The sequence below is a fragment of the Asparagus officinalis genome, chromosome 8, assembly GCF_001876935.1.
Source record: "Asparagus officinalis chromosome 8, Aspof.V1, whole genome shotgun sequence".
NCBI lineage: Eukaryota > Viridiplantae > Streptophyta > Magnoliopsida > Asparagales > Asparagaceae > Asparagus > Asparagus officinalis.
In genome coordinates, this window is record NC_033801.1 from 74,805,337 (window position 1) to 74,814,859 (window position 9,523).

The following is a 9,523-nucleotide window of genomic DNA, read 5'->3' on the forward strand; positions in this document are numbered from 1 at the left end:
TACCTTTTTCTTTTTACAGACTCCTTAGACGTTGTAGGAATGTCTACAATGATTTCATGCTCAAAATCATTCCGAACCCATGAAACTTCATGCTCAACCTGAGATTCATTTGGATCTATAGAAATAGAAGCTTGTAACAATCTAAGTCCTTCATCATCAGAATCTGTCTCAGCATTGTCCTCTATGTCAACATCCACAAATTGTGGGACATCGTAAGTATTCCTAGGCTTCCATCGGCAAACAACACTCCATCCAGGATGTTTCAAGCACTTTGAGTAGTATACTTGAAATGCTTGTTCCGGGAATATATACGGTTCATCTTCAAACTCAAAAAGATTAGTGTTTACACTAGTCAATCCATATTCATCTTTCCAAGTCCCATATGTTTCTCTCCACTTTCCATGTCCAGTTCTTGTATGATACCAAACACACTTGAATAAATAAATTAGTTTTGCTCTTCCGGGATAGCGAATACCGAGTATTCTATCTAAATACCCATAGTAAATTATTCCTTCAGTGCCAATAGCCGCAATTCCACTATTCTGGGTGGTCCGAGATTCTTCTCTCTCCTTGATTTCAAACTTGTACCCGCTTACACCAAATCCATTGTAGTATGCAACCTCTCGGCTCGGATATTCAGATAGACATCTCAAATCCTTATCCAATGTTAATTCTACATTTGGATCTTGGACCTAACAAAACAGTTTGTGTGGTAATTATATAAAGATACAAGTTTAGATTAAGATAATGACACATAAATATTGACAAAGAAAATCTTACATAATTTATAAACCAGCTACAAAAATTATCATGATGATGTTTTTCCAATCGTTCAACATTCCAATTAGGATGCTCTTCACGTAATTCATCCTTGTGAATTCTGTTCTCAACATGAATTGTTATAACATTAACATCATATTATTTTATATATACATGTACATATAACAATTAATATAGAACATACTTACTCTCTAACTTCCTCGAGGCATATGCTATTGAGGATGATAAATCGATGTATATCATTAATAAATGTGAGTCCCATTGTCGTGTAAGTTGGTTTGCCATATGTTCCGTCATGAATACTCACAGGTCTATTGAGCTTTGTCTCTATATTTTCGTCCAAATAACGGGAACAAAATGTTGTTACTTCCTCCAAGAGATAACCTTCCATAATAGAACCCTCTGGCCGATTTCTATTTCGTATATAATTTTTTAGAGTCAAAAGGTACCTACAAAAACTCACATTAAATTACTAAACACAATAATGTAGAAGATAAAAATTATATCTATTGCATCAAATGGAAATTTAAAGTTACCTTTCTATAGGATACATCCACCTATATTGTACCGGTCCTGCAAGTCTAGCCTCTTTTGCAAGATGAACAATCAAGTGGATTATGATATCAAAGAACGACGGTGGAAAAATCCTCTCAAGCTTGCACAATATCAAAGGTATCGCTTTCTCTAGCTTTTCTAGCTCCTTGTCATCGACATTTTTAGCACACAATTCTCTAAAGAAGGTGCAAAGTTCATTGATCACTAAACCAACGGATTCTGGAAGAGAAGTCCTTAGGGATAGTGGGAGAAGGTGTTGCATAATAACATGGTGATCATGACTCTTCAACCCTTGGCACAATCGCCATTTTTCTAGACCGTGATGAGGACATTGGATTAAAAGATCTTTAAATCGGTCAAAGTATTTCCAGAATGGCTCTCCCGGGACAATTTTGAAATTCTGAATGCTGTTCCTAAGCTTTACCGTTTTGTGAATAGGGAAAAATTTCTTGAGAAAAACGGTGACAAATTCCTCCCAAGTTGAGATGGAATTTATCGGTAAGCTGTACAGCCATTTTTTAGCTTTGTCCTTTAGAGCAAATGGAATAAATCTAAGCTTAATCGCATCTTCGGTTAATTCTCTCATTTTTATCATAATACATACTTCCTCAAATTCCGAGATAAATATATATGCATCTTCTGTTTCATTACCTAGGAATTTGGGAAGCATGTTAATGAAATGCGGTCTAAGCTCGAAATTTGCTCCATTTACTTCGGGGAGTCTTATGCAAGATGGAATTGCATTTCTGGTGGGGTAACACATATCCTGAAGAACTGGTTGATTTGCCATTTTTTGGATTGGTTCAACACGGATTAAGCGATGAAAATTATCCCGAACCCAAAATTGCATGCACCAAAACAAATTTTTTTTTTTAGGAAAGAAAGAAAGAAAATTAGTTTTTTTTTAAGGAAGGAAGGAAAGAAAATTAGTTTTTTTTATATGAGAAGATAAAGAAAAAGAAAAATCCTAACTAAAACAAATCAAGGCAATCACTTTTCAATCAACTCTAACTCTAGGGTTTAGCCTAACTCCACTAGACCAGCTCCTAACCAAAAATTCCTACAGTGAAAAGATCAAAGTTTTACCCAGGTAGTTAGCCAGGTAAGGATAGTACTAGAGGGTGATCAAAGATCAATTAAGTACCTCTTTCCTTGCGGAGCGCTTTACGCAACCCCTAAACCTTGCCTTAGACACCAACTATTCTGAGAAAACTTAAACCGTTCACTTAAGGATTTCTTGTTCCTTATTGAGCTCGAATCCTTAGGGGCCAACGTCTAATGAGTTTTAGAAGGCTTGGATTTGTGAAGTGAGGAATTAGTGATTTGTGGGCTAAGGAAAGGGTGATGAAATCCCTTACCTTATCTTGATTGGGGTTTTGCCCTTAAGAATGATTTAAGTGTGTGCCAAATCAAGTGCTACAATCACTTTGGTGAATTCCTACACTATATGAAATGCAACCCTAGAAATTAAAAGCGACTAAAAAGGATGGTAAAAAGAAAATCTTTATATTTTTTAATTATGGTCAACAATAATCAAAAGTGAGAAGGGGAAAATTGTTTGAGTTTATTATCTTGTTAGTTAATATCTAAGTGAAAGATGGATTTTATTATGGTCAACAAAAATAAAATCTTTTTTTTTAAATCCTAATTGTCTCTAATTGTGAAGCTAGCTAAAGAGGGTGGAATTGAAAACTAGAAAGAAGACTTACCCGAAAGCAATGCTCCAAATTCTTGATCTTCAATCCAAGATTTTCAAGCTCCAAGCGGTTCCTTCACAAGAAAAATACACAAGTTAAAGAATCAAGTTAATAAAATCCTATTTTAGCACCTTCCCCGGCAACGGCGCCAAAAACTTGATGCGGCATAATTATGTACCAAAATTGCAAGTGCACAATTTATCAAGTTATAGTATAAAAAGATATCGATCCCACGAAGAAGGTGATTTTAAGAGATTATTAAACTTGGTTCTTATATTTTGTGCGTGACAATTAGGAATAAAGAATAAGTGTGATTGTATGAGTGGTTGTTTTGATTTATATGCAAGAGGTAATAAATTGAATTTTAGAGGAGAGAAGGAAGAATTAAAGAATAAATGAAATCATAAGGCAAGAAATATGAATTAATAAAATCAAGAAATAAAACCAAAAATGAAAAGAAAATTTAAGAAAGTTAAGATGAAGGATTCAAAAGAGGTAAGAAATCTAGAATATAATCCACTAACCAATTTCAATTACAAAATATAAACTATTCTCTTTTTATCATATTTCAACTTAGATTTATTAAGCATAGATTATCAAACCATTTAAGGAAAGTGTAACCTATCAAATTATCATCTAAGCTAAAATTACTATTCATGATAAGAACAACAACATGATAATAATCCTAGAATTCATAAGCATAACCTATCAAACCATTTAAGATAAGCATAGATTATCAAATTCTTCTTCTACCGATTAGTTCTCTAGTTGATTATCCTAACATGAACATTTTAAGTACAAGAGAATAATTCATACAATATAAAAGAAATTAGACTAGTTTCATATAATTCTAAACTTCCTACAAGAATTAAATTCACATCTTTAAGAAATAAAAACAAGAAAAAGAACTAATTACAAAAATAAAAAGAAAAGAAAAATCTAAACTATTAAATGCAAGAAAATAAATCTACTCTACAAATTAAAGTGCAAAAAGAAAATAAAAAAGACAAGAAAGTAAATCTATACTACAAGCATGAATTTAAATCTAACTAATAAGCAATAATAAAGAAATTACTAAAAAGAAATAAAAGAGAAAAGAAATGCAAACCTTCAAATTGCTCTTCATCTCCATCCTCATCATTCAACAAGAGGAGAAAGAACAAATTTAAAGAGGAAAAAATTATTTTTATTAATTGCAACTAAAGTTACAATTTTTGGAAGGCCTTCTCAATTAAGAGTAGCCCTCCTCTCCAAAAGGAGTTTACAAAATTTTCACACCCTTAACCTCTCACTCTCTACCCCTATTTATAGTAATCTTCAATGAATATGAGCCATTGGATTTGTCTTGAGCCCCAAGCAACAATCTCCACCTTTGATTTATTTGATTTTCAAAAGAAAATAAAAATCCAAATCTTGAGCAGCCCATGATTCTTTTGATCGGCCCAATGATTCTTCATTTGATTTTTAGCAGTCCTTGGCCCATCCACTCTTCATTTGATTTCAAAAATCATTTTTTTTTAAAAATTCAAGCCAAGTCTTTGAAACCGGCCCACTTTGTAGCAACTATTTGATTTTTTTTTAACAAATCCGGTCCATGGGATAGCTCCAAAGTTCGGTCCTGTAGCAGCCCAATACTCCCTTTGATTTTTCAAAGTAAGCCCATCAAGTTGCAGCAATTGAAAGCAAGCCGACTTCATTCATTAAAATCCACATTTTTTTGCATTCAAGTCCCTTTCATTCCAATTTTGCATAAAAATCCAAATCTTGTTTGCATCCGGTCTTGTTTCCCTTGTGTAATCTTTTTGCTAAATTCGAAAATTTCACTTTGGCTTCTTGAATCATTTCTTCATTTAATCAATGGGTTTTTGTTGAGAGATGGGAAGTTGAGATTTATTCTTCATTAACCTGTAATTAAAGATAAAAACAGTTATTAGTGGTATATTTATTCATATAGAATAGATAATGAGGATATAAAATTGTAATAAATTATGATTATCAGATTTCAACTAGAGGAAAAGGATCGGAGATTTGATAGGAGAGGGATCGAAATAATTTAGGGAGGGGGGAATAAAATTTAGGACCTGTTCTAATTTTCAGTCTCCCGCTTAACTTTTCAATGCGCCAGAACAAAAAGAAATTGCCATCAAGTACTTATATCGTTTAAAATTTTTCAAACGCTATCAAAAAATAAGGCACATACGATCTATAGCACTTACAACATAAACGCTATCATTCAACGCTATAAAAAAACAGCTTTGTTGTAGTGGGTCTTACCCTTACCTCTGTATTTCTTCCTAGATGAGGATCATACCCATTGCTCATCTTCTAACAAGTCCGGATGGACCCAAAGAATTTCGCCCGCTAGGAGTTATGTGTTATACGAGTCCTTTTTGACGTTGTTGTTGGCCTTCTTGTTTTGATGATGATTTACAAACAATTTACCACTAATATTGTTTGTCTAGTATTTGTGTATTCCAATGTATTGTAGACAAACAACGTAGTTGGAGGATGGATGGATTGCGCTTCAACGATGATATCCAAAGGAGGTTGGCGGAATGTCGGTGAAGCCTTGCTATTCAAAGTTCAAGATCCAAGTTAAAGCTTCATCCGCGAGATTACCTAGAAGAGCTTATTGAAGATCAAGATCTAGCTTGGGTAATTTAGTTTAGGATTTATATTATGTGTGTTAAGTATTCTAAGCTCAATTATCTACACACACACATTTATTGGTTTCTTTGTATATATATAGTTATATATATATATACATAAGTTTTGGTTTCTATGCATATATATAGTTATATATACATACATGTGTTTTGGTTTTTATGATATTACATACTCTATTGTGTTTTAGTACTTATTGCATAGAATATGTAATTTTGTGAAAATATTGTCTTATTAGTTTATAGACTTCAATATCAGTTTATACATGTTTTACTAAGTCTATAAAAACATTTCACAAAGTTTCAAAAGTTGGTTTAAGTCAAAACATAAAAATTCAAGTATCTCATATTTTCGTGTTTTGGACCTCCTTGCAAAATGATGATATTTTACATTTGGGAAGTCCTTTCTGATAACCAGTCACTGTAGCATGTTTATTATCATGTCTACAATCATTCCCCAAAGTTTTACATTTTTTGGAATTTATTTGATATTTTTAAACAGTGTTTTAAAATCAGCAAAACAGGTTTTTTCATGTGTCATATTTCGGTCGACCGCACCGGTCGACCGATCATTTGATCTTTCTTCACTGGGCGACAGAGAGTCTATCGGTCGACCGGTCCAGTCGACCGAAAGCTCCATTGGTCGACCGCACCGGTCGACCGACGAAGTCTCTGCTTGTTTTTTTGTTTTTCAGACCTTCTCGCGGTCGACCGGATTTTTCGTCGGTCGACCGAATTCTTTTTTCGGTCGACCGAACGATCTGTCGGTCGACCGACAATAGATCCGTTAGACACTAACGGCTATTTTTCTGAGCTGTCTTTTGGGGGCTGTTTTGTCATTTCGTTTGGGGTTTTTGTTGAGATCTTGAGTGGGTATAAATACCCCATTGCTGATCTCTTTTTCTTGACTAATGAAAAGAAGTTTTTTAAAAACAAGTTTTAAAAACAAGGGTTTAAAGTGTGTTTAAGGGTTTGTTTTTGTTTTGTGAAGAATTTTTCACAAGTGGAGGAGATCATCTTCTTGTTTGGGCTTCAATCTCCATCTCTCCATCTTGTTATTCAGAGAAGAATCTCTAAACTCATTTCTAGCTATTTATTATTTTGATTATAATTTTTATATGCTAGATTTTAATTGAGTTTAGTTTTGATTTTGATTTGACTCATTGTTTACACCCACCCACTTGAGCTTATTGTATTTGCATTCATAATATATTAGGGTTGTGAGAGTTGTAACATTGAGTGTGGGCTTTTATTGTGTTCTCATCCATATTAGAGAACAATTTATATTTGTTACATTGTGAGATTGTTAGGTTTTCGATGAGCTAGAAACCGAGTATGTTATGAAGTTTTCGGTGAACTAGAAAACCGATTGTGAGGAGTGACGTTGATCGGTGAGCATTGAAAACCGATACTGTGAGGTATAAACGTTATTCGGGTGAACGTAGAAAACCCGGTTGTGATAGTGGATTTCTCCCCGGGAGTGGGGAGCGGAGACGTAGGACGGAAGGTCCGAACTCCGTGATCATATTGCTTGTTTGAGTTTGGCTTAGCACTGCATTTATCTTATATCGCCAATTGTGCATTACTCATTTATTTCATCCACTATCTTGTTTAGATTGTTTACCCTTGTGTTGTTTATATATCCTTGCATATATCTCTATCATATAGGATATATCTCATTGTTTATATTGCTTATCCTAGCTCATATACATTGTTGTATTTCATACTTGCTAGGATAACTCATTAATTAATTTTAGCTCATATACATTGTTGTATTTCATACTTGCTAGGATAACTCATTAATTAATTTTAATTAGCATTTAATCGGATTAGATTAGCATAAGACCCTAATCACCCCCCCTCTAGGGTCTAACAGTTGTCCATAAGGATCGTCGTTGACGGTCTTCATTTACACCTTATATACGGGCTCTGGCTGAAACCATGCCAGAGGGACAGAGCCAAAGCTAACAGAAACGGCGTTTGCGCCCACCTTCTTTTCTTTAGGCTGCTTTGGAGTGATGATTCCAACATCGATCAAGGTCTGAATCTTGTCCTTGAGAGCGTAGCACGTCATCGTAGGATGGTGGACTGTTCTGTGAAATGCGTAATATCGCGGATATGTAATTTTCTTAGCTCCTTCATGATCAGCGATCGAAGGCAGCTTAATTTTGTTATTCTCCAGTAAATACTTGAAGATACCAGGGACCTCATCTTCTTTGAAGGAGTATTCCTTTGGGAATTTTGGCTCAGAAATTTTCTGTTGCCTTGGAGGTCGTTGTTGCCATTGAGGCGTTTGTTGCTTTGGCGCTTGTTGTTGCGGCTGCTGTTGGGGTTGTAATTCAAATGTCTGATTTGCGTCTATCGCATTCGCCGGTCCTTTCCCTTTACCACGGGGGGTAAAGTTCTATTTTTTGGTATTATTTGCTGGTTGTCCCCTTTCAGCTTTCTTCCTTTTGAGGAATCGTTCAGCCTGCTCTCCTCGCACCTTTAACTCCTTCCATGTCTTGGATGGTGCAGTGCCCATAGCTTCTAATACATCTAAGGAAAGGTTATTGTGGCACGTTTGGAGGATGAATTCCTCCGTGATCGGATCTCGGCAGTTCCTTGCCTTGTTCCGTAAGCGCTTAGCAAAGTTCTCAACGAGCTCTCCATCTTTCTGCTTCTCTTCAAAGAGTGTTCTAATCGATACTTCAGTGTCATCGTCGAAGAAATTAGCAAGAAACATGCTTTCCATATCATCCCATGTATTGATACTTCCCGGTTTAAGCCGGCGGTACCAATCAAAGGCAGCTGCATGAAGGGTCCCTACGAACGATCGTACCATCAGAGGTTCATTGTCCGAAATAATCCCCAGGTGGGACTTGAAATAAATCAAGTGTTGGGTAGGGGAGCCCCTCCCATCGAACGACGTGAAGTTAATCAAACGGAACTTTGGTGGGTATGGAATGGAGTCCTATTCTCTTGGGTAGGGACACGGAATGCTAATCTTTTTACCTCTTGAGAAGACATCAAAGCATTGATTTTGCTTTCCAAGTCTTTCATCTTAAGGTCTTCGCCTACCTCTCTCTTCTGGCGACTTTGGGGATGGATATTGGTGCCACCCCCAGTGTTAAGGATACCTTCGGTATTTTTATTCTCAGGTGGAACCTCGATATTGATGTCTTCCTCTACTTTTGAGTCGCTATCTATCTGATTAGTAGTCAGGCGACGACTAGATTCACCGCGTTGATTTGACAACTGCTGGAGTTGTTGTGCATGTAAATCTTTAACACGTTGCACAACCATCTCCATTTCGATTTTAGAGTCCTTTTTCTGCTTTGCCAAAGCTTCTTAAAGAAGTTGAGTCATCTGTTCAGTAGTGATCATAAACGACTCTCGAGTCTGTCCCGTACTGGACGCAGTGGCATCCGAAGCGATCGCAGAGTTAGCATCCGATGCTTCATCGTCTGAGGATTGTCCTCTCTGAATTCTGTTGTAATCTCTAGGCCTAATAGCCCCGGTTTGTAACCGAGTCAATCGTTGGGATATTTGCGAAAAAGGTTCAGGGCTGAAGAGTCACGTGGATTTTCCTTTGTCTGCCATGTTAATCGTGAGTTCTGAGAGTTCACGTTCTTGAACGGCTGGCTTTCTTTTACGGAAACGTCTTGATTTGTGTCTCAGTGTTTCTGTAGAAAGTCTTTCAAACACTGAAATCCTTTGCGAGGCGGTCTTGGAACAGTTACACTCTAACAATACCGCTTTAATAAGTTTGGTACATGGACAGCGAGAATCCATTTCCCGGGTATTTCTCTTTCGAGATTTATTCATACCCCTAGTGTGATAGTACAA